A 27,442-nucleotide genomic window follows, 5' to 3' on the forward strand; every position below is an offset into this window, starting at 1 on the left:
TATTTACTTATTTGCCTTATTTATTTATTTATTTTATTTTATTTTATTTCATTTATTTATTTATTTTTTTTTTGCGTGGAAGGTTGGGAGAGAAGGGAACTGCTATGCACTCACCTTAATTTTTATTATTATTATTTTTTTCTGTTAGGTGGAGAGAAGGGAAATGCTATGCACTTATCTTTATTTTTATTTATTTTTTATTTTTTTATTTTTTTATTTTTTTATTTTTTTTTTTGTTTTTATTATTTTTTGCCTGGTAGTCCGTAGACTTGCCAGGGTTAGGTAGGGGAGAGAAGGGAAGCGCTGTGCACTCACCTCCCTTGCTCTCCCGGGGGCGGTAAGGCGGTGCCTTCCTCCCCTGGGGAGGGGTAGGGAGGTGCTGCGCACTCACCTCCCCTCCTCCCCGTGGGCAGCTCCATCACCGTACCTGTGTGTTTGAGGCACACATGGTGATGGAGGGATGCTCTTTGAAGGTTTTTGTGAGTTCCGAGAGGGGGGTTCGAACCTACGCGCCCCTCACTTCCCTCACGCCAAACTCCAAGTGCATCACTCTACCCACTGGGCCACGAGGGCCCTTTTTCTTTTTTTTAAAGTTGGTCTATTTCCCCATCTTCCCCATCTTTTTTGTAAAGTTGGTCTATTTCCCCATCTAATGTTCACGCCAGTATGTATTAAAGAATTATGATGTGAATTAATTTCATCACGTTATTTATTTATTGTGTTTTCTATGGGATATGACCGCTGGCATCCCACACACACTGGGTTCCCAAGACTGTCACTACGCCATGAAACCCCAACGGTAAACAAGATATATGTGAACACATGATTTCCCCTCCAGTGTTCATCCAGCACCAAAAGTTCAATAAGAAAAACTGCTGCTGATTCTAAAGTGAGCATTCATGCCCACAGTGATAATTAGATAATTGTTGACTTGTGGGAGTATGTCGTGGAGTGCAAATAGCAGTAGGTGAGATCAGAGAACTTTACAGAGGCGGGCATTCCTTGTGTCTGGAGCCGCCTCCTGGAACCCTCCCCTGTGCTGCACCACCACCACCATCACCAACAACAATAACAACAACACAACATTACACCTGTCCATCCTGCAGCACGAGAATGACTCAGCCCAGAGAACCACGGATTGCTTTATTCGTAATTCACGTCCACTCTCAACATAGACATCAATCAAATTATGTCATTGAAAAAGCTGGTGAAGCACTCACTTCTTCACACAGGCTTTACTACCTATCAGCAGGATGAAAGCTTCCGACTGGGAGGAAGGGCGGCGTCGGGAGGGATTAAGGGAGAGAGGGTAGGGGGACCAGCGGAGGCTGCAAGTGTGTTTATGCTTCATAGGTATAAAAAAAGAATACTGCATGAAAAAGAAGAAAGACCTGTGTCCCTCCCATCCCTGCTCCCCGCGTGAGGCGATACGCAGTGAAGTGGTACTGTTGTTGTTGTTGTTATTATTATTATTATTATTATCATTATTATTATTATTATTATTATTATTATTATTATATATTGTTATATATTATAATCATTATTACTATTATTATTACCATTATAATTATTATTATTACCGTCATCATCGTCACCAGCACCATCATTGTAGTGTAGCGGGTTTGTGTCCTTTTATTTCCGTGTCGTATCTTGTAAGTTGTAAGTTTTGATAGTTCAGTATTTGTAACGATGGACACCTTGTTTTTTTTTATTCTTTATGCACTGCACGGTGTCATTGGCATTTACATCTATATTTTCTACTGTTTTTTTTTTCTGTTACTTATGTACTGAATCTATTTCTTTTGCAGAAAAAAAAAATGTCCAAATAGTAACAGACCAAGAGGTTCTTATAAGTTTGTTTGGGTAACTATTCTACTCTATTAGTGGTAGAGAAAGGATAGCACAGAAGAAGGGTCCTTCCATCCCCCACCCCCTATCCCTCCAGGCAAGGCTCACCTGAGAAAGGAAATGGTACCATGTTGTATAGAAATAAAAAACAACATGGAATGTGAGAGGAAACTAAGAAAGAGAGGAGGACTACTTCTACCACATACAATCTACATGCCAGCACGGACAGTACGGAGTGAACGTGTTCGTTATTCAGACATGAACAATGACAACCGGGAATTAGTGTCTACATACTTGTCAAGACAGGTTTTCAATGAGTGTACAGTACCTGAGTTAACGACGCTTGATGGAACACAATTCCACATATTTATGACACGATTGAAGTAAAATGTTTGGCTTCATTTGTTTGAAATCGCTTACCTATTATTTGCTATTGTTTCTTGTAACATTAGACATGTTGAGTCTTAGGAAGAATTCGGGTCTCATATTTGTGAAACCCTTAAAAGTTTGGTAAAGCAATATCAGATCCCCTCTTAGCCTGCGTTTGGATAGGGAGAATAGATCTCGTTCTTTAAGACATTCCTTGTAGGGTTAATTGCGAAGCTTTCAAGTAATTTTCGTTACTCTACTTCATATTGTCTTTTTTTTTCTAATTTCTCAATATTCCTTCTGTAGTAGGATGACAAAAACTGTACATTGTATTCAAGATGAATACGTACAAGTGAGTTGTACAAGGCAAGATTTTTTATTTATTTATTTTTTTCAGATTTGAAGGTAAAAGATCTTCTTAATGAAAACTATTAATTTATTGGCAATTTCAATGACATCGGTACAGTGTTTGCTTGGTTTAAGATCTGCTGTCACTAAAACTCCCAGATCTTTCTCAGGATCCAAACTATTGATGGGGGGATTACTTTTAATAATTTTCCAGCAGATTGCTATTTCCTATATTTAATACGTGGCATTTATCAAAATCAAAGTTATAAGCCACGTTTCACACCATTCAATGAGAGTGTATACATCATTTTGCAGAATTTGACGTTGGTTTGGTGTCAGTCTTGTTAGCAGTTTTAGTATCTGTGAATTTTGACAGTTTACTTCTGATTCCTTCGTCTATGTCATTGATATATGTTATGAAGAGGATCGGTCCTAAGATTGAACACTGAGGAACGCCACTACTTACATCAACCTAATTTGAAGAATTAGCGTTCATGGTGACCCCCATACCACAATATATATTGTACTGTAAAAAAAAAAAAAAAAAAGAAGAAAAGACGAAAGAAAACAAAATAAGGAAAAAGAAAGAAGTGAAGCTAAAATAAGTCAGAAGAAATAAGAAATGGAATGTTTATAGTGATTGATGTGTTGCTGATATCATGTGTGTTTTTCTCACTGAACATTAATGGCGCCGACTGAATATTTGTTGTGTTTGTGCATGTGATATTGTCTGTGTTTTGCACGATGATTGCGTTGATCAGTGAATATGTTGAAGAGATATAAGGTAACACCTAATAACTTTGAATGATTTAAAGATGAATGCGAGTGAGAAATTTTGAGTTGTAAGAAATGTAAATAATTAGTAGTTATTAATTAAAATATGAAAATGTTTGTGAGTTTTACAGTAGCATTTATGAACCAATTCCTTGCAATATCTCAGAACACGACACGTTAATTCAGTATGTCTGTCTGTCTATCTGTCTCTCTCTGTCTGTCTGTCTATTTACCTAATCCATTTTCTACTTACTGAACTGTTTATCTACCCATCTATTTATATTTATATCTAATTAAATACTTATTAATTTATTCATCTATCTATCAATCTATCTATCCATCCCTCTGTCCATCTATATATCTATTTATCAGCCAGTCGATCTATTTAACCATTTACCTATCCAGCCATCTATCTATAACTCTACCTGTTCAACCAGATACCTATTCATTAATCAATTCGTCAGACCAACAACACATTTCTCTATCTGCGCCTGAACATACTCACCGATCCATCTCCCCGTTCACCGCCACTGTACCGAGATAATGCACCCTCAATACACTCCTATACTCGGCGGCGGCTAGGCAACGCTATTTCGACATGTTCCACTAAGCATCCCTCCAGTTCCTCCCACAGCTCCCTGCTTATAAGGGGAGACAAGGCCCTGCTAATACTACGAGACGGGAGGAGGAGGGGGATGAAGAGGAGGGGCGTCTGTTGCAAGCATTATGTCGGCAAAAGGAAGGATGGAACGTAAGGGAGAGAGGATGAAGGATGGTGGAGCGAGGGAAAAGAAGAAAGGAATTCCTGAAAATGGGAGAAGTTGAGAATGAGGTGTGATGTTGTTGTTGTTGTTGTTGTTGTTGTTGTTGTTGTTGTTGGTGGTGGTGGTGGTGGTGGTGAGGGACAGGAGATTAATTAGGAATGATTAGTGGTGGCGGGGGTGAGGTATGGGACAAAATCATGGTGGAGTGGAGTGTAAGCTGTGGTGATGGTGACGGTGATGGTGATGTTGTGGTGACGAGGATGAGCTTGTGCGTGAATGATTACTGATTAGTGATGACAGGTTAATAGAGCGTCAGTTTATATTAACAGCCACTGGACATGATACATTACGGACAGCTGGTGTGCAGTGGAGGGAGCGTGTTATTATCATAGTCTCCAGATCACTTATTAGAGTCTAGAATAGATCATAAGGGTAACAATTTGGTTACAGTTTACAATACCACTTAATTTCCGCATGGTAAAGAGTGGATGGAAAAGAGAGTTAAATCAGGTTGGTTCATTTAGTTAGGAAGGTGTCTTGATACTCGTCTCTTATAGCAACTCAAGTCATACGGAGGTGAGTAAACATATATGATCAGTTCAAGTCATAACAAGTTTGGGAAGTCAGATAAAAATCAGGGAGAATTACGGAGTTTAACTGTAAAAGGGATCAAAGAGTGAAGAGGCCAGTCAACTCTCGCACTATTAAAGAGAAAACAAGGGCTGAAAGTAAGTGAAAAGCCTAGTTGTATCAGAGCGTGTGTTTCATGAGCAGGGCTGAACTGTAGCGTTTGGATTGCTTTGTATTCATGGTGAGGGGAATCACACCAGGGGCGGGATGTGATACGTTAATAGGAGTGTTTGTATGCATAATAAAGTGACACAATAATGGATATGGAACGTGCCACATTGATTGCTTTGCATTCATTTTAAAGGGAAATCATGCCACCAATGAAATGTAACACGTTATTTGGAATTTTTATCCATGAAAAGAACCGTAGTAAGGCAGTTCAAGGAAGCATTAAGTGGTAGTCAGATGACATTTGATCATAAAAGTAAATGAATACTTAACTCAACGCACAAAAAAAAAAAGTACTGAAATTTTAAAGAACACATGCTTCTCTCTGACGAGCATCACTCGCAAGACCTGCATTACATTCAGTCCCCTAACCTAACCTAACCTAACCTGCATTACATTCAGTCCCAGTAACCTAACCTAACCTAACCTAACCTAACCTAACCTAACCTCAAGAGCCCTTTTAAAATTATTTGACCTTTCCACATGAAACAGTCACACTGGAGAAATGGTTCTCAACTGGTGGTCCACAGTGACTTTTTAGGGTGGTCCACAGGATGCCTACTGTATTTGCTGATAAAAATTAAATGGAACATTCAGTATGAAGAATTTGATCAAAATGAATAACTACTATTATTACATTTCTATTTAAGAGAACCATTGACAGTCTAAGTTGTAGCTGTTAGGTAATACTTCGAGTCACTTCTAAGTTTAATCTACAACGAATGTTCAAGATTCACGTCGCCATCCGGGACTAGGGCCTGAGAACATACTTGTACTATACGCGTCAAGGTGACGAGCCATCCTGTTCATTTCTGTCAGCTTCCACGCGGCTACACGAGTCGTCAAGTGCTGTGGGCCACCGTGCCTGTGGCCACTGGCCACCAAACTGCAGTGTTGCTTAGTTGTATTAAAACAAAATTGAAAGGGTTCACATTTTCTTTTTGTTTTTGTTAGTGGCCCGTGGCCTGAAAAGAGATGAAAACCACTGCACTAGAGAGTAATAACGGCATTAGCAAAAGCGTCCACTTCAAACACCCTTTTGTCTCTGCCTGTGGGCGCACAAATTACCTCAATGTTACGTCACAATGAATAAGACAAGTGAAAAAGCTTTCTTTCTCTTAAATTTGAATACCGTCTTTTCGGAAATATTGATTTTTTTATTTTATTTTGTGCAATAAGAAAGAAAAACTTGTGCAATTTTCAGAAGAGTGAAAAAATCTACAATTCACCCTAAGGAGGAGGAACAGAAAAATTATGAACTCTACCACCACCACCACCACCACCACGTCCACCACCACATCCTCCTCCTCCTCCTGATCCTCCTTTTTTATTTTGCTTAGGAATAATGATAAAATCTCACTTCATTCTTTCCAATCAAAATGCAGCCAGTTTTTCCCACACTGCACGATGGTTTTCCCACGCCAGCACAAGCACAAGGACGTGTCAGTTTGGCAGAAGTCATACACTGCTCCAGCTTACTTTACTAAATGGAAGTTAATCTACATTAATTCCAAAGCGATATGTAAAGACCTGTGGGAGTGTTTCTGTTTTGGTTATCCATTGTAATCACATGTAATCCTCATTTTCTTCGTCCGCATTCTCCTGTTATTGATCAACTTTGTGATTTTAAGTACTAGAGGTCAAAGTTGCAGGGGATAACCTGTGTATGCAGCCTCTAAAGGGAAGGTACACAAACCCAGTGACCGAAGCTGTGGCCTGATTGACTGCCGCCTCCCTGGAAAGCGCAACGCAAGGATGCTGCACCACCCCTCAACAACCAAACTGTGCCTTCACCTGCGCTACGCACACACCACATCACACAACTATCATGCATTTACACTCTCCCTCACAAACAAAAGTAGACAGACCACAACTCTTTCCCTCACTATTCTCTCAAGTTCTATGTGGTTTTTCTATACCACGTGGTATCAATTCCTGTATCTTGTCAGCTTCTGCTGGAGGGATTGGTGTTGAGGAACCTTCTGTACTATCCTGTATCTCCGAATAATAGTTAATATAGAATAATTATCCAAACAGCCTCGTCAATACCTCAAGATTTGGTCTTCCAGTGCATTCCTTTGTATTCTCCTCCTCCTCCTCCTCCTCCTCCTCCTCCTCCTCCTCCTCCTCCTGCTGCTGCTGCTGCTGCTGCTGCAGTAAGTGATGGCTCATGAATAACACGTGAATATGTTCTTAAACCACTCAGTGACATCATAATTCTAGCTAAGAGAGAGAGAGAGAGAGAGAGAGAGAGAGAGAGAGAGAGAGAGAGAGAGAGAGAGAGAGAGAGAGAGAGAGAGAGAGAGAGAGAGAGAGAGAGAGAGAGAGAGAGAGAGAGAGAGAGAGAGAGAGAGAGAGCGTTCTAGGCCAGAGAGCCACATCAGTCCCCTTCCCCCCACCCCCACACCCCAGCAACACACCTTAAGCAACCATTCTGTAGACGCATCACGGGATCATTTTTAAGAGCAATACTGGATGACCATTAGGGGAGCCACACTCCACGGCCACACGCGGGTCTGTCAGGAGGAAGGGGGCGGGCAAGAGGGGCAGGCGGACCATACCAGCGTGTAGGGTCAAAACATATCACGGCAAAAAGGAGATAGAGGAAGTGAGGCTATGTTTTAATCCTATACATTATTAAAGACAAAAAAAATATGGTCTATATGAATGAAAATATGGAAAAGAACTTAGATTTTTTCCTTTCTACAGACAAATTAAAAGGAGACGGAGGAGGTGAGGCTAAAGTTTACCCCTATTTATTGTTAAAAATTGTTCTCTGTGTGAGGATATGAAAAAGGAATATAACAACAGTATGATATTTTTTTCTTTTCCTTTCTGGACAAACTTGCTTGTAGCTAGAAACATATAATAACAAAAAGAAGGCAGACAAAAAAGAGAATAGTGTTTTACAGAGTAAATCGTTAAAAAAAAAAAAAAAAGGTTTTGTATAAATCAAGATATGAAAAAGCAGTATAAAATGGTACTTTTTTTTTCGCCTAGGGACACACGTGGAACACACTTGTCAAGTTAAATGAACATAAAGTGGAAATGCTGAAGATAAACAAAATAATGGAGGAACACTGAACCTTTCACGAGAATGGAACTGTTGATATTACTGGGATTTTTATTTATTTTTTCTAGTGTACATCATTATCCCAGACTACATCACCACAACTACATCATTCCGTCACAGCGTAAAGGGAGAGACTATAGTGGTGATGATGTCACTGTATTTATGCTCTACAACCTGCATCACTTTAACAAACTTTAGGCGCTGTATCATTACAAACACAACTCGTCACCCACAGCAGAGTACCACACTAACATCCGACATTACCTCACCCTCCTGAGCCAATAACCTGCAGGGAGTGCCACAGCCCCGCCAGGCTACATAGAATACAAGCAATCACCCTGAGAGCGCACCCCGTCACGTGGCTCACTCTAATAGAAGCTTACAGTGTAGGGAAGCTGCCTCTGAGCGTCACATAATCCTGCACGCCATCCAGACCACGCTACGCTATGCCTCCTCCTCCTCCTGCTCCTACTCCTCCTCCTCCTTGTCCCCGCCCGACCACTTGCCTTCCTCTTTTAAATACAACCTGCACACCCCACGCAGGGCATGGAAACACTAGTCCTTCGCCGTACATTTGGCCGTTTGCTCTGCTCTCGACACCCACACTGCTGCACGTCACCGAGAGAGAGAGAGAGAGAGAGAGAGAGAGAGAGAGAGAGAGAGAGAGAGAGAGAGAGAGAGAGAGAGAGAGAGAGAGAGAGAGAGAGAGAGAGAGAGAGAGAGAGAGAGAGAGAAATATTCATGGCAAAAAGTAAATTCTTTCATACAAATGCACCACATTAAGCGCCTCCAGCGTAAGACTGTATAATTATCAGGCAGGAAGCGCGGCAGTAAACACGTGAAGTCTATGGAGAAGCCAGGGCGTGTTTCACTTGCTGGTCTTGCCTCTCACTTTTTAATATGTTTTCTTTTTTTTCTTTTCTTTTTTTTTTCTTGCATGGATTGACAAGGTGTGGAATAATAGCAAGAAAACATAAGTAATAGAAAAACTGAATTGGTGTCACTCCAGCTGCTAATCCTGCTCTTTACTACTACTACTACCACTACTACAACTACTAGTACTACTGTTATTAACATTAACACCTATTACGACTCAAGAAAGCTTTATTTTTCTCCAACCCTTTATGCTTCTTAAAATTATGGAACTGCGTTTGGAAATAAAAAATCAAATAGCCAAACACAAAAATCAATTACATGCAAAACAAATTGTACAGCTGAACTTGAAACACTGGAGTAAACAATGCAATACATGTTTAATTTAGAGTCAGTATAAAATGGTATTCTAACATTTGCATATAGCCACTACTTATACTCCCACTCTCATATCTTCTTGGCGAATGGCAGAGGAACAAAAAAATATCTTTTCAGTTGCCGCTTCCATACATACAGACAAAAAAAAAAAGAAAAAAAAGTCACTAATAAAAAATCTAAATATGTTTCTGGAAGTGCCTCAATACTCTTAAAACAACTAGTCACAGGAAGGGGAAAAAACAGAAACAGGAAGAGAAATCCAGAGTTTACCAATGAAGGGGATGAAAGAATGAAGATATTGCTTAACTCCTGGACTACTGAAAGGGAACGGAATAAAGGTGAAAGTCTTGTGTAGCGTCAGCGTGGGGAAGGAGACACACATGCTGATGGCAAATTCAGTAACCATAGCAGTAACCATAGAAATAATAACACAAGACAGACTTCACACACTTTTTTCCATCTTCATATACTTGTGTGCATTTTTTGTAGCATATCAGTGTATTTGCTATTGTAAGCTCAGTAGGTATGAAATGTTCTCTAGGGTATGCATTAATTCATCCATTTATTTATTTATTTATTTATTCACTTATTTATTATCTATTTATTTCATATTCTACTTTTCATAACCACATTGTATTGAGAGGCACTTTTGTGACTCGCTTTTTCCTTTACATTGAGAAATTACTTGTTTATTACAGTACAGCATAAAGCAAGTGTCTACAGTGAGTCAGACACTTTGTCAAGCAGCCTTACCTTACATGCACATGGAATAACATAGGCAAACATGACAAGCTTCACTTAAATATAAACCTAAAAATGGAAGGACATACACTGCGCTACAAAAACAGCTCCGTCCCCGTCACTCACCGGTAAATTGTGAGTGTGTCAGGAGGAGCAGGAAAAAGCCAGTCCACGTTGTCTGGCCGTGAGGAAGGAAAAAGGTCCCACCACTGCTGCATCCGACAACACAAACACAAAATCAGAGAACTGTGTTAAAACCTAAAAGCAAAGAGAAAAAAAATAGTGTTTCTTCACCAATAATGAAACAAAGTCCGGGATGCTGTTGCTTCTGCTCCTGCAGCTGCCATATTGTGTGTGTGTGTGTGTGTGTGTGTGTGTGTGTGTGTGTGTGTGTGTGTGTGTGTGTGTGTGTGTGTGTGTGTGTGTGTGTGTGTGTGTGTGCAAAAGTCTTACTCCTTAGGTGTCTTTAAGGGAACTTCCTTACTACACTGTAAAAAATAACTGTTGTTTTTACAGTATTTTTCCCATAAATACTAACAGGAAATAACTGTAACCAAGATTTACAAATCCAACTATTGTATGTGACATGAATCTTGGTTGTGATGTCTTGAATTTCTTGGCTCAGTCCTTGTTAACATTTAATAGGCAATGTTGAGTGTGTGCCGAGACACCATAAGCCTCCATATTATGTAAATAATATTTTATCAAGATAGAATTAAATACAGATAAACACTGTAAATCGAAGCAACAGGGTGTCTGTAAATGTTGCATTTTTTCTTCGTTGCTAAGCAGTTGTCTTCGATATTATTCTTCATGAAATACTTGAAATGTAATACTTATTCATTGCTGTTATACAAATAGCCTTAAAAACATGCTTTAAATGTTTTTTTTTTCTTTATTATTTGTCATGTGTATTGTTTATTGCGACACGTGGCACTGTTACTGAAAACTTGTCATGTAGCGCCTTTGTATGTCGATGTGCATTTATCATATACAAATATTTTTACCTAAGGTGATGATGAAAATTATTCATAATGAAATGAATAGCTCAAACGTTCTATATAATATTTCAGTGACGCAAGGTTACTTCAACCTAGTAACTTCAGTAACCAGAAGATGGAATATTCTACTCTGGGGAGACATACAAGGTAAGAAATATATTTTGTTATCTCAGTTGAAACATTTAGTAGTATGAAATTTTGAGGAAGTATGATGAGAAAAATAATAAAAGCATAGGAGTAGTTACATGCACATCGAGATTTCCAACTGTTGAACAACCAATTTTTTTGTTTATGAATACGAGGTGCCCGCCAAACGCCAGTACGAGACCAGTAGCTACACCTTTTTTATCCTGCACTGAGTGAGACCCAGGCCTGTACTTTCATCAAGCTTGATACTGTCAGCTTACTGTACTCCTGGGACACTAGAGGCTATGTTGACGCTGTTGTTAAGGATTAACTATACAGCCTCAACAAAAACACCACGAAGGGCATAGCCAGCCAGTATTCTACCTACCTACCTCCTAAAGCCCTAAGTCCTAAGAGCCTTGCATCCAACAACATTCCTGGTCTACTCTCTCATATGTAAGTGACAATTCAATAGTTGGTTAACCTCAGCTTGTAAGCCATGTCATTACTAAGTGTGTTTATTTGTGCATGATGCATACTCATTTTTTTATTTACCTAATATAAATTATGTTTATGCATGATGTCATTGGTAAATTAGATTATTAACTAATGTGGCCTCATCTGCACTCTTAGTTTGGTTAGTTTGATTGTATATCTATGTTAAATTATGCTGGTTTGGCTAGGTTAGGTTAGTTAGGTCAGGCTAATTTGGTTTGGTTTGGTTATGGTGGTTAGTTTCATTAGTTTGTTAGGTTGGTTACCTAGGTTAAGTAGTAGTCTATTACATCCGGCTGGTGGGCACGGGTGAGTGGAAGACTGATGAATGAGTGGAAATGTAGTGCAGTTTGTTCCATGAGTTCACTACAAATCTTAGAAAAAAGTATGTTTCTTAAGTGTTGTAATAATCTCTGAATACCTGAAGGGCAAGCACAGTTAAGTACTACTGATTTTTTAGTAATTACTTTTGTGTCATGGATTCAGAGTCTTCATGTCCTCTCTGTAATCATGTATCAAGGTCAGTGAAAAATTATGTAAATCATTGCCTGTTGCATTTAAATTAATACAGAAGAGTTATCAAATGCCCATTAAGGGATTCCAAATGGACATTTTCATCATATGCAGGGCTAAAGGCTCATATATACCAAGACCATCAAGAATGTAGGTCAAAAAGTGATGAAAAATTGTTGATCTTAAGTCTCCATTTGAAATTACAGTGTAAAACTTTTTTGTGCCAACAAGTTTGTGATGGAATGAAGGATTTATTAAAGCATCTGAGACAGCACATTGATGATGGCACCAGGATTCAGTGCCCCTTTAATCAGTGCTCCAAAATGTTCTCAAAGACAACCACATTTAAATCACACATCAGTAGGCATCACACATATCAAACAGTTAAGGACTTGCCATCTGAAATGGTCTACTCATCAAATTCAGACCTCTGTGATGACTTGTCACCAAGTTAGGAGGTATCCAGTACAACAAGAAATGACATTAATGACTTGGGAGGGACCAGCTTATCATTTATATATATATATATATATATATATATATATATATATATATATATATATATATATATATATATATATATATATATATATATATATATATATAACCAAAGGAGGTGTAATATTGCAACCAGGAGCAGTGTAAATAATTGTAGTTTTCTTATCATTTTACCTTTGACAAAGTTATTAATTGGTTCTTTTATGCTTAATGAACAGGAAGGGGATGTGTGGGTATTTGTTATAAAAATTATGATAGAGAAGTATCTTGTGGTCTATAAAAAAATATGTTATCATTATTATTACCTGGTCTTTTGTGAGAGAGGCTTTAGGAAGAGGAGGTAAAATATCTACTGCAGTTCTGCCACAAGCATTGATTGGTGAGGAAGGGGTGAAGATGCTAGAGACAAGTCATGAAATCCTTACCAGGTGGCTGTTATTTTTATTTATTTATTTATTTTTAATACTTTCAGGGGAATCAAGGTTTACTACAACAAGATATATGCTGTCAATTGATGGTGTTGTTGTCACTGAGCATATTGCCACATTTATCACTGGCCTAACTATTCTGTTGGCTTCCTATTACAACTTCAATATAAGGTACCCCATGGATTCTGCATCAAAACTCGAGTTCATTCAAAGGTAATTCATATATATATATATATATATATATATATATATATATATATATATATATATATATATATATATATATATATATATATATATATATATATATATATATATATATATATATATATATATATATATATATATATATAACATGGATAAATCTGTCCAGAACACCTCTAGTGTTAACAGTCAAGACATATTGCTTTTCTTTTGCTAAAATTACTAAGCTGAGATTCATGTAGCTCTGTGTTATGTAGTTACAGCTTGCATATTAGAATTGCAGTTTTTAAGGATATAGATAAAATTTACATTATTTACAATGTGTACTGAATAGTACATTACCCTCCATCACTACAGATGTTTTGTTGGTATCAATCCCAAATGGGGGAGCAAGATAGAAGTAAAAAAAAAAAAACATTGCAAAAGGCACTCTGAAGTCCATCCGAAGGTCCTGTCCCTGATTAATGGTATTGCTGATGTAGACTGGAGGAGCTAAATCCCACCAGGTAATGTTTATTACTTATGAAAACATTGTTTTATCATTATGGAGATTAATCATTATTATTTTCTTTTAAGAAATCTTGGAACACTTATATTGGGTTTTTGTTAAGTGAAAAATAAGCTTCCAGGAAGTCACATGTATTACAGTGTCTTATTTACCATTTAATTTTACCTCACAAAAAAATTTATTTGTTTGATTACTAATTTTATTAAAGATGCTATGAGTGTGTTATGACGGTTAGATTGCTTTAATGTGCTTGTGCCTGGAAAAAAGGGGCTGGTCATCCCTATTTGGAAACTTAGTGGGCCATCATTTATTTAATTTATTTCTTACCATTGACTTCAGTAGAACTAAACAATTTGCCATGTAGTATATACCTTACTGTTTATATGAAGTACTTGTATTGTGCATTCAAGAATGAAGACAACAATGCAACTTTTGTATCATGTTTTCATTATCTTAACTATTGCAGATGCTGTCAGCTACTAGAGGGGAGGAAACTAGAATTGTGATACACAAGTGGATAAAACTTCTCTTCCAGTCTTGGTGATGTACTTAAATAATGCTCTTTTTTTAATGATGTGTCAATGACAATTATAATGGTTATGCTGTAAAGGTCATGTACTCAAATGCCTAGGTTCATATATATTTTTTCTTCTGGAATGCTCTTATTAATGGTGTAATGATTACAAAGGTGATGATGACGATGATGTCAAGTTTTCTCCATGCAAGTATAATGATGATTATAATGGTGGTGATGATGATAATAATGCAAGTTTTCTCCATGATCGGTGATGTAAAATTAAATACCTAGGTTCAATTATTTTCTGGAATGCTCTTTTTTATTTGTGTACGTAATGATTATAATGGTGATGATGATGATGATGATGATGTAAAGTTCTCTCCAAGCTGGTTGAAGTATAGTTAAATGCCTAGGTTCATTATGATTTTTTTTTTTTTCTGGAATTCTCTTTTAATGAAGTGTAATGATGATGATAATGTAAAGTTCTCTCCATGCTTGGTGATGTAGTGAAATGCTTAGATTCATTATTATCTTTATTTATTGATTTATTATTTTTTAGGAATGCTCTTTGATGAAGTGTCAAGTAACTGATTAAATTGTATAGTGTGGTTTAGTGGAAATATTTTTGCAAGTTTGTCTAATGTATTTTTAGTTTTAAAAATGTGCTCAGGTAATTTCTCCTTTTACCTCATTTTGATTTTGAAGCCTCTTATCTAGTTCATCTTTTACATGAGAATATGAAGATAATGTAGGTTGTCCATGTCCTAACCCAATGTGCTGTTGGATACATTGTGTTAAATAAAATCTTTCTCTTATGAATTTTGTAACATTTATAAGTTTTCCATGGGCAGTAGGACAGCATTCAGGTTCCCATGTTTCTTATTACTGATGCTGTGCTTTCTCTAAAAGGATGTTTATTTTTCTTTTTTTTATTATTATTATCATTATTTTTTTTTTATTCAGCTTGGTTATCAGATTCCTTACACATTTTAGTCCTTGCATTCCTTCTGTGTTTCTCTCATAAACACATACAGTTTAAATAATACCTTGCTTAATTTCCCAAGACTGTTTCAGATACTGGAAGCAGTTAATTTATTTTCATATACTTTGGTTCAGGTGAAGTGATTTCCGACAGAAGTAATGAAATATTTTTGTACTTTTCTACATTATCAGGTAGATATGTGATATACTCAAGATCTGTTCATATAGAAAAGAATATTTAATATTCATAAAAAAAAGTCCTCAAAATGCCTTAGTAAATATAAGTTCTACTGAGTCAATTATGATTTTAGTATTTATTTACTTAAATTGTTGTTAAATGTAAAAAATCTCATGAGTGCTGAATAGTCGCATTTCCGCAGTATGCCAATCGCTCCAATATCCAGACTGTCAGTATCCAGACTCATCATTATACAGACAAGTGTCTGATTGGCTATCGTGACAGTAAGAGTTGCTATCTGGAGGGTAAGGGTCACTATTCGGACAGTAAGTCATCATCCAGATGTTTTACAGTCATGTACACCCCTATCCAGACCTTGCAGTCTCCGGATAGGCCTTTGGCTAATAACTAGGATGGATATTGGAGAGTTTACAGCATTTTACTGTTGTAATTAAAACATTGCTATTGATTCAGGACATAATCCTCAATATATCAAATTTGCTCTATCAAACACTGGTTTCTTCTGATATCTGCTCTTTTCTGCATACAGTGAACTCTTCAGTTTATCATAAAAAAGTCTGTGTATACCAGCTGCCCACTGCTCTCAGTGTGCCTTTTGTTTACATGCTGACCATCTGGAGGAAACAATATACTCCTGCCTGGCTGCCAGTCAGTTGACCTTTTGAACTGTTGCTCAGTGTTTTTTTGTTTTTTTGTTTTTTTTTTGTATGTAGGGAGGACACTGGCCAAGATCAACAAAAATCCAATGAAAAAAAATGCCCACTGAAATGCCAGTCCCATAAAAGAGTCAAAGCAGTAGTCAAAAATTGATGAATAAGTGTCTTGAAACCTCCCCCTTGAAGGAATTCAAGTCATAGGAAGGTGGAAATACAGAAGCAGGCAGGGAGTTCCAGAGTTTACCATAGAAAGGGATGAATGATTGAGAATACTGGTTAACTTTTGCATTAGAGAGATGGACCGAATAGGGGTGAGAGAAAGAAGAAAGTCTTGTGCAGCGAGGCCGTGGGAGGAGGGGAGACATACAGTTAGCAAGATCAGAGGAGCAGTTAGCATGAAAATAGCGGTAGAAGACAGCTAGAGATGCAACATTGCAATGGTGAGAGAGAGGCTGAAGACAGTCAGTTAGAGGAGAGGAATTGATGAGATGAAATGCTTTTGATTCCACCTTGTCTAGAAGAGCAGTATGAGTGGAACCTCCCCCAGAAAGAGATGTCTCAGAATGCCTAACTTCATTGAAGCTGTTTCAGCAAGAGATGAGATGTGAAGTTTCCAGTTCAGATTATAAGTAAAGGGCAGACTGAGGATGTTCAGTGTAGAAGAGGGGGACAGTTGAGTGTCATTGAAGAAGAGGGGATAGTTGTCTGGAAGGTTGTGTCAAGTTGATAGATGGAGGAATTGAGTTTTTGAGACATTGAACAATACCAAGTTTGCTCTGCCCCAATCAGAAATTTTAGAAAGATCAGAAGTCAAGCGTTCTGTGGCTTCCCTGCGTGAAATGTTTACCTTCTGAAAGGTTGGACGTCTAAGAAAAAGACATGGAAAAGTGCAGGGAGGTATCGTCAGCGTAGGAGTGGACAAGACAAGAAGTTTGTTTTAGAAGATCATTAATGAATAATAAGAACAGAGTGGGTGACAGGACAGAACCCTGAGGAACACCACTGCTAATAGATTTAGAAGAAGAGTGACCGTCTACCACAGCAGGAATGGAACGGTCAGAAATGAAACTTGAGATGAAGTTACAGAGAGAAGGATAGAAGCCATAGGAGGGTAGTTTGGAAATGAAAGCTTTGTGCCAGACTCTATCAAAAGCTTTTCATATGTCCAAGGCAACAGCAAAAGTTTCACCAAAATCTCTAAAAGAGGATAACCAAGACTCAGTAAGGAAATCCAGAAGATCACCAGTTGAGCGGCCTTGACAGAACCCATACTGGCGATCAGATAGAAGGTTGTGAAGTGATAGATGTTTAAGAATCTTCCTGTTGAGGATGGATTCAAAAACTTTAGATAGGCAGGAAATTAAAGCAATAGGACGGTAGTTTGAGGGATTAGAACGGTCACCCTTTTTAGGAACAGACTAAATGTAGGCAAACTTCCAGCAAGGAAAGATAGATGTTGACAGACAGAGCTGAAAGAATTTGACTAGGCAAGGTGCAAGGACGGAGGCACAGTTTCGGAGAACAATAGGAGGGACCCCATCAGGTCCATAAGCCTTCCAAGGGTTTAGGCCAGCAAGGGCATGGAAAACATCATTGCGAAGCATTTTAATAGGTGGCATTAAGTAGTCAGAGGGTGGAGGAGAGGGAGGAAGAAGCCCAGATTCGTCCAAGGTAGAGTTTTTAGCAAAGGTTTGAGCGAAGAGTTCAGCTTTAGAAATAGATGTGATAGCAGTGGTGCCATCTGGTTGAAATAGAGGAGGGAAAGAAGAAGAAGCAAGGTTATTGGAGATATTTTTGACTAGATGCCAGAAGTCATGAGGGGAGTTAGCTCTTGAAAGGTTTTGACATTTTCTGTTAATGATGGAGTTAAACCAAGGTTTAGAAGGTTTCGGACAAGAAAAAGAGTGAGAAATGTACACCTCCATGCCAGACACTATCACCTCTGTTATACGCTCAGCACACAAAGACAGGTCTCTGACACGGAAGCAGTAGTCATTCCAAGGAAAATCAGCAAATTACCTTCTCAGGTCCCCCCAACTAGCAGAGGCAAAATGCCAGAGGCACCTTCACTTAGGGGGATCCTGAGGAGGAATTGGAGCGATAGGACAAGATACCGATAGGAGATTGTGATTGGAGGAGCCCAACGGAGAAGAAAGGGTGACAGCATAAGCAGAAGGATTAGAGGTCAGGAAAAGGTCAAGAATGTTGGGCGTATCTCCAAGACGGTCAGGAATACGAGTAGGGTGTTGCACCAATTGCTCTAGGTCATGGAGGATAGCAAAGTTGTAGGCTAGTTCACCAGGTTGGTCAGTGAAGGGAGAGGAAAGCCAAAGCTGGTGGTTAACATTGAAGTCTCCAAGAATGGAGATCTCTGCAAAAGGGAAGAGGGTCAGAATGTGCTCCACTTTGGAAGTTAAGTACTCAAAGAATTTCTTATAGTCAGAGGAGTTAGGTGAGAGGTATACAGCACAGATAAATTTAGTTTGAGAGTGACTCTGTAGTCGTAGCCAGATGGTGGAAAACTCAGAAGATTCAAGAGCGTGGGCACGAGAGCAGGTTAAGTCATTGTGCACATAAACGCAACATCCAGCTTTGCATCGCAAATGAGGATAGAGAAAGTAGGAGGGAACAGAAAAGGGGCTACTGTCAGTTGCCTCAGACACCTGAGTTTCAGTGAGCAAAAGAAGATGACGTTTAGAAGAGGAGAGGTGGTGTTCTACAGATTGAAAATTAGATCTTAGACCACGAATGTTGCAGAAGTTAATGAAGAAAAAGTTGAGGGGGGTGTCAAGACTCTTAGGGTCGTCGACAGAAAGGCAGTCCTACCTAGGGACATTTATGGTCCGCTCCCCAGATGGAGACTCCGAGGCTGGTGTAGGAGTCGCCATGATAATTTTAAAATTTTTCAGTGAAGGGTGTGTGTGTTCTTAGGTGCTTGTAGTTTTGTGTGGAGGAAGAGAGTTGTCATTAGAGGGCAGGCTGTGACTGCCCCCTTGTGTTGTGAGACACAAAGGGAAACGTTCAGTGAGGTCACAGCTGGGTTTAATGATAAGTTCACAGCATCCCCTGAACAGTGCTTTAGAGATCACTGGGAGTAATTATTGTTTCGGCAGTGTATGCTGAATACAGTTTATTAATATGTGGTGCATGGTTCAGTTGGCCAGCAGGTATTCAGGCATGTGATCAGCTGGCAATTGTAAACAGTAATGTTTAGTGAGAGCAGCAGCATTGCAATGTCCACCATTTGTATCTAAAGTCATAATTTGATACGTATGTACTGTATTGTCTTAACTGCATATACAGTAGTACACATACACAAGTATACAAACTTTTTTTCTGATGTACAGAGAAAATTTGGCAAGTACAAAAAAAAGGGTCAGATGCCAATGAGTCATTAGATGTATCTTTTTTTTTTTTTTTACCCAGACTTTCCAAATTAGTTTGATATATGAAGGATCTATGTGCTGTACTGCTATTATCAAGTGTACTCAATATGGATATTAACTAGAAATTTCTTAAGAAATTGATACTGTTATGTTGTTCACAAGTTCATGTAAACTACAAATACTGTTTGCCAGTACTGTTCCAGTAAGAAAGACTAAAATTGAGAAATAAATTTTCCCCTTTTTTTTGTGACAAGTAATTTATGTAAATGGTATACAGAAAAATCCTGTGATAATTTACAAGGAAAAAATACAAAAACATTTAAAATTTACAGAAAATGTTATTTATTAGAAATTCTTGTTTACAGATAACTGTAAATTTTACAGAAAAAGTTTGGCAGCCTGGCTGCCAGTGAATTTTCTGTAAAATTTATAATTATTTTTTATAGTGTACATTTTATAAGCGTTTAAGAAAAATGTACGTTTATGCAATTTGCATCTCCAGGCACCTTACAAGAAAGAGGGGCTATAAGATAGGCAAAGATGCTGGCTCCCCGCCTCCCAGCCTGAAGTGTGATCACTCCTAGCCACCCTCAACAGACGCCAATATAAAAGAAAGAAGCATGTGGTGGTTTAATTTAAGTAAACGTGTTACTAATATTACTGATCACCAATAAATTATTACTTATATATTTTCTTTTTACTCACCATAAAAGGGATAATCCATAAATAATGAAAAGAAGATGCCTCATCTTTACTCTTTAATCTAAGCCTCTTCCTTCTTCCCCTTCTAGCCCTACACATTCTTCCCCTTTCCTTACCATGCGTCTTGAATTATTCATTCACTCCTCCCTACACTGCTCCTCCCTATTTCGCGGTTCACTGCTTCTCCCAGCTCAGACTTAAATTATGAGCGGCCAAGTAGCCTCCTCGCAGACGCCTTCCACACACGGCTCTTCCCTTTACGTCGCCGCATAACCCACCGCTCGCTGACCCACCGCTGTCTTTCCCAAACCTAATTTTCTGTCTTCATATCTTTCTTTGCTCTCTGGCGCCCTGCTCATCACCTCGCCCCGCGCTCTGTGAGTGAGGTGGAGGGAGCGCCAATAAAGTGATGAATATGATGGAATTTTGAAAGAGAGAGAGAGAGAGAGAGAGAGAGAGAGAGAGAGAGAGAGAGAGAGAGAGAGAGAGAGAGAGAGAGAGAGAGAGAGAGAGAGAGAGAGAGAGAGAGAGAGAGAGAGAGAGAGAGAGAGAGAGAGAGAGAGACTGAAGCAATTAATAAATTAACTTACCATGGCAACAAAAAAACCCATGAATACATTTATATTAAGCCAAACTTTTCTATTATTACTCGACATAATCAGTAAAATAAAATAAAAAATTCCCTTCCCTGTAATTAACAAGAGGTCAATGACTGTCAATCAACCAAAAGCATTTACTCATTAATTCTTCTCAATCTGTTTTCTAAAGTCAACCTAGTTGGATAATGCCAGTTTGATTTTTTTATTACAATTGTTTGTTGCATCAAGTAACCAAATGACTGGTATACTTCACTTTAACGTATGTTGAAATTCTTAAAACATGTGACTTGAAAAAAATTGTCAATAATTTATATTTTAACGTATTTATGTTAGAATTTTTAAATACCCCCCCAAAAAAGTTGAAAATTTCACAGGACTCAGTAAATTTTGTAACTTTAGAAAATTTCAACAATTTTATATATCGAGGCAAGTTAGAAAACAAAACTCTTTGCATCAGTTCATAATCGATGATCTTATATTAAGTTTTCTTCGATAGGAGCAAATGGTGTTCAATAAGTGTAGTGGCACAACAATCAACACCAACTAAAAATAATTCTGGTCATGGTGATCATCCTGACTAAGGGTTGACATAAAAAAAGCCTAAGTGGGTTATATATATATATATATATATATATATATATATATATATATATATATATATATATATATATATATATATATATATATATATATATATATATATATATATATATATATATATATATATATATTATAATTTAGTTCTATACCATATTGATATTTTTTAATGTAAAAGGGACACTGCCTAAGGGCAACAAAAAAAAAAAAAAAACTGAGATACCAGTCCCAGAAAAGGGTCCAAAGCAGTAGTCAAAAATTGAAGGATAAGTGTCTTGAAACCTCCCTCTTGAAGGAATTCAAGTCATAGGGAGGTGGAAATACAGAAGTAGGCAGGGTGTTGAGTTTACCAGAGAAAGGGATGAATGATTGAGAATACTGGTTAACTCTTGCATTAGAGAGGTGGACAGAATAGGGGTGAGAGAAAGAAGAAAGTCTTGTGCAGCAAGGCTGTAGGAGAGGAGGCATGCAGTTAGCAAGATCAGAGGAGCAGTTAGCATGAAAATAGTGGTGGAAGACAGCTAGAGATGCAACACTGCGGCGATGAGAGAGAGGCTAAAGACAGTCAGTTGGAGGAGAGGAGTTGATGAGGAGAAAAGCTTTTGATTCCATCCTGTCTAGAAGAGTGGTATGAGAGAAATCCCCCCCTCCCAGACATGTGAAGAATACTCCATACATGGACAGATAAGGCCCTTGTACAATTGGCAGCTGGAGGGGGTGAGAAAAACTGGCAGAGATGTCTCAGAATGCCTAACTTCATTGAAGCTGTTTCAGCAAGAGATGAGATGTGAAGTTTCCAGTTCAGATTATAAGTAAAGGGCAGACTGAGGATGTTCAGTGTAGAAGAGGGGGACTGTTGAGTGTCATTGAAGAAGAGGGGATAGTTGTCTGGAAGGTTGTGTCAAGTTGATAGGTGGGGGAATTGAGTTTTCGAAGCACTGAACAATACCAGGTGATGATGAAGTTACAGAGAACATAAGAACATAAGAAATAAGGGAAGCTGCAAGAAGCGACCAGGCTTACACGTGGCAGTCCCTGTATGAAATATACCTACCTATTTCCATCTATCATCCCCATCTATAAACCTGTCTAATCTTCTCTTAAAGCTCTCTAATGTCCTAGCACTAACAACATGATTACTGAGTCTGTTCCATTCATCTATCGCTCTATTAGAGAACCAATTTTTTCCTATCTCCTTCCTAAACCTAAATTTTTCAAGCTTGAACCCGTTATTTCTTATTCTACCCTGGTTGCTGATCCTAAGAATTTTGCTTACATCCCCCTTGTTATAACTCTTATACCACTTAAAGACTTCTATCAGGTCCCCTCTTAACCTACATCTCTCTCTAAAGAATGTAAATTTAACAACTTAAATCTCGCCTCATAAGGAATACTCCTCATCCCCTGTACTCTTTTAGTCATTCTCCTCTGTACTGATTCTAATAGACCTATATCTTTCCTGTAATGTGGGGACCAGAACTGCACAGCGTAATCTAGATGAGGTCTGACCAGCACCAAGTATAACTTTAACATTACTTCTGGCCTTCTGCTTTTAACACTCCTAAAAATTAATCCTAGTACCCTATTTGCCCTGTTTCTGGTTTCTATGCATTATTTTCCTAGACAGAGTTCAGAGCTAACTATAATTCATAAATCTTTCTCGTACCCTGTACCTACCAGAGTTTGGTTGTTTAATGTGTATCTACAGTGTGGGTTTCTTCTACCTATACTAAGTACTTTGCATTTATTGATATTAAATTGCAGAGAGAAGGATAGAAGCTGTAGGACAGTAGTTTGGAAATCAAGGGTTTGTGCCAGACTGTCAAAAACTTTTGATATCTCCAAGGCAAAAGCATAAGTTTCACCAAAATCTTTAAAAGAGGATGACCAACACTCAGTAAGGAAAGCTAGATCACCAGTAGAGCGGCCTTGACGGAACCCATACTGGTGATCAGATAAAAGGTAGTGAAGTGATAGATGTTTAAGAATCTTCCTGTTGATGACCGATTCAAAAACTTTAGATAGGCAGTAAATTAAAGCAATAGGATGGTAGTTTGAGGGATTAGAACAGTCACCCTTTTTAAGAACAGGCTGAATGTAGGCAAACTTCCAACAAGAAGGAAAAGTAGATGTTGACAGACAGAGCTGAAAGAGTTTGACTAGGTAAGGTGAAAGCACAGAGGCACAGTATCGGAGAACAATAGGCGATACCCCATCAGGTCCATAAGCCCTCCCAGGGTTTAGGCCAGTGAGGGCATGGAAAACATCATTGTAAAGAATTTTAACAAGTAGAATGAAGTAGTCAGAGGGTGGAGGAGAGGGAGGAACAAGCCCAGAATCGTCCAAGGTAGAATTTTTAGCAAAGGTCTGAGTGAAGAGTTCAGCTTTAGAAATAGATGTGATAGCAGTGGTGCCGTCTAGTTGAAATAAAGGAAGGAAAGTCATGCCTGACTCATTCATTTTCTGTACAGTACAAGTTATCACAGGCTTTGTCCAGCAAGACCAAACTGTATCAGCATGACTTAAATGAGAGTCTTACCTCCCTCTCTTTACTTTTCTTTTCCTGTTCTTCATTTGCATCAGTCTTCCTGATCTCCCGTGCCTTCCCTCACCCTTTGTCTCTACACCTTGATGTTCCTCTCACCTTCCCTCACTCTTTTCTCACTCTATTTTTTTCCTTTATTCTTTTTCTGTTGTCTTCGTAGTAAACATCACCCTCTCTCTCTCTCTCTCTCTCTCTCTCTCTCTCTCTCTCTCTCTCTCTCTCTCTCTCTCTCGCTCTCTCTCTCTCTCTCATATACGCTGCCTTCACCTTATTTCTCACTTACTCTTCCCCATCTCTCCACACCCAGCACTCACTCTGTCCTCAGCCTGCCTCTCCCTCTCTCTCCTCTCCTCTCTCTCCTCTCACCCTTGTTCTCCCTCACCTCTCTCCCTGTAATCCACCATCATGCCCTTGAGCTCCTCATTAATATGCAAGATGAACGAACACTGCAACGCGCGCGCTCTCTCTCTCTCTCTCTCTCTCTCTCTCTCTCTCTCTCTCTCTCTCTCTCTCTCTCTCTCTCTCTCTCAAATGATATGATGCTCCTGTATTAAATTGTTAACTAAAAAATAATAGTAATAATAATGTATGCTTATTTCTCCCCTTTATTATTTACATCTCTCTTTATTTGTTGACGCTATGATTATTTTGTTATGCTTAACTGAATTACTCATTTTTTGCTTTTGTTGTTCAAATTTCTCTCTTACACCTATTCGTATTTTTATCTAATCTCTTCATAATATTTACTTTGAATCATTAATTTCCATTTTTGTGTTTATCGTATGAATAATTACTTATATTTACTATTTCTCTAAAAATGTTTCTTTTATATTAATATTTCTGTAACTTAAGACATCCACACTTCTTGGATGCTAAAGCCATGATGTTTTCTGCTCCTGTTGGATACAAAGAAATTTATTCCCTTTGTTGTTATTGTTGTTGATGATGCTATTGTTGTTATTATTGCAATTACTATTGCTGCTATTCTTATTATTCTTATTCTTGTTCTTCTTCTCATTTTTCTTCTTTCTGTTGTTGTTCATGTTGCTAATTTGTTGTTGTTGCTCCTGCAGTTTTTTCTCTATGCCAGTGTAATTTGGTATGTGTTCTTTCTTTTATTTGATCATCATGAACAATAATTTGATTTCATTAGAAGTAAAAATGCACTTTTTTTTTCATCTCTTAAAGACTTCTATCAGGTCCCCTCTTCACCTACATCCCTATAAAGAATGCAAATTTAACAGCTTTAATCTTGCCTCATAAGGAATGCTCCTCATCCTCTGTATCCTTTTAGTCATTCTCCTCTGTACTGATTCTAATAGACCTATATCTTTCCTGTAATGTGGGGACCAAAACTGCACAGTGTAACCTTGATGAGATCTGACCAGCACCAAATATAACTTTAATATTACTTCAGGCCATCTTCTTTTACCGTTCCTAAAAGTTAATCCTAATACACTATTTGCCGTTTCTGCCCTCTATGCATTGCTTTCCTAGACGAAGTTCAGAACTATAACTCCTAAATCTTTCTCGTACCCTGTACCTACCAGAGTTTTGTTGTTTAAAACATTGTATATCTAATGTGTGGGTTTCCTCTCCCTACCCTAAGTACTTTGTATTTGTTGATACTAAACTGCATTTGCCATCTGTCCATCCATTCATTCATCTTCTCTAAATCTGCCTGCAAGGCGATGGCATCCGATTCTGACCTAATTAATCTATCTTTGTGTCATCTGCAAATTTACTAACATCACTACTAATTCCACTATCCAAGTCATTGATATATATTAAAAACAACAATGGCCCTAATACTGATCCCTGTGGCATCCCGCTAATTACAAGACCCCACTCAGATTTAGAGCCATTTATAACAGCTCTTTGTCGCCTGTCACTTAGCCATGACCTTATACATCCTAACACCTTCCCATCTATCCTGTGTGCCCCAACCTTTCTCAGGAGTCTCTGATGGGGTACCTTGTCAAAAGCTTTACTAAAGTCCAGATATAAGATATCATAACTATCACCATTATCTACTGCCTTGTACACTTTACTGTAAAAACTTAACAAGTTCGTCAGGCAAGACTTCTTCGTGAAACCAAGCTGTGACTGATTTATCAAGTTATGTTTGTCTAAATGCTCCCTAATGTTCCTCGCTATTATTGACTCCAATATTTTACTCACAACTGTGGTTAAGCTGACAGGTCTATAATTAGATGCTAAAGTTTTATCTCCTTTCTTAAAGATGGGTACTACATTAGCCTGCCTCCACATTACTGGTACCTCACCTAATTGAAATGATTTCCTAAAGACAGAGACTAACAGCTCACTAATAACCTCTCTGCATTTATTAAGTACTCTGGGATATATTTCATCTGGTCCTGGTATCTTGAACTTTTTTAGCCTATCTATCTACTGTTCCATGATCTCCTTAGTCATGGAAATATCTGTCAGCTTCTCATTCTCATCTGCTCTAAACATCTGTTCACTATTTGGCATATCCTGCATGTTTTTCTGGGTGAAGATAGTTAAAAAATACTCATTCAGAATTTTACTTATCTCCTCCCCAGAACTAACCAGCTCCCCATCTGCTGCCTTTAATGGACCTATAGTATCCTTATTCTTTGTCCTGTATACCTGATAAAATCCCTTGGGGTCCATCTTCGCCTGGCTGGCTACCTTTAATTCATAAGTACCCTTGTTGACCTCCTAACTGTTTTAACTAATTCATTATATTATGACCTTAAAACATCTTCACCTGCCCTTAATCTCTTATATATACTTCTTCTGGCCTTTATAATGTTTTAACCTAGCAGTCATTCATTTAGGGTTATTTTTCTGTGATTTTATTGTTCTATACGGGATGTTTGCTAACTGACATGTATGGAATTCATCTACGAAATATTTATACAACTCATCTACATTTACTTCACCTAATCCCCTCATCTCGGCCAGTTCCATCCTCTCCACTCCCTCATCTACTTGCCTCGACCTCACCTCTCCCATTTCAGCATGACTTGACCCTCCAACATACTCATACCTATCTCCCCATCTCTCTCTCCTCCACCCCTTACAGACAAATCTTCCCTCCTCTTGTCATACACCTTCACACCTCACCTCACCTCTCTCATCCTTCCTTATCTCTCTAAACTCCGTCCCTGACCTGACCTCACCCTCCATCCATTGCCAGTCAACTCCTTGGAGGTACCTTTTTAATTCCTCAAAATCTGCTCTTGTAAAGTCAGGTATTTTACTAGTGTTTTTGCTTCTAAAAGTTTCTTCCCATTTTAATGTGTACCTAATTTCCCAATGGTCACTATTACCTAACTGTCCTCGAACCTTTACCTATGTGACTGCTTCCTCCATGTTAGTAAGAATTATATCTAGAATATTGTTATCCCTTGTGAGTTCTACGATTATCTATTTTAAAGAATTATCCTGAATTACCTTCAGAAATTCCTCTACTTCCATGTTACCCACCATCAGGCTCCAGTCGATATTCCTAAAATTAAAATCTCCTACCA

At 38.2% G+C, this 27,442-nt stretch overlaps 1 protein-coding gene and 1 long non-coding RNA gene across 31 annotated transcripts in view; both read right to left on the reverse strand.

Annotated features, from left to right (window-relative positions):
- Positions 1-569, reverse strand: part of LOC135101300 (uncharacterized) — a 2,023-nt gene extending 1,454 nt beyond the window's left edge. Inside the window, exon 1 of the long non-coding RNA XR_010269188.1 lies at positions 1-569. This exon is cut by the window's left edge and continues 538 nt beyond it. This is a non-coding gene — a long non-coding RNA (uncharacterized LOC135101300).
- The window catches only part of LOC135101301 (circumsporozoite protein-like), a 233,329-nt gene that overhangs the window by 192,157 nt on the left and 13,730 nt on the right, over positions 1-27,442 (reverse strand). The gene's annotated exons all lie outside the window — the stretch shown is intronic.

The sequence above is a fragment of the Scylla paramamosain genome, chromosome 6 (genome assembly GCF_035594125.1).
Source record: "Scylla paramamosain isolate STU-SP2022 chromosome 6, ASM3559412v1, whole genome shotgun sequence".
NCBI classification, from domain to species: domain Eukaryota; kingdom Metazoa; phylum Arthropoda; class Malacostraca; order Decapoda; family Portunidae; genus Scylla; species Scylla paramamosain.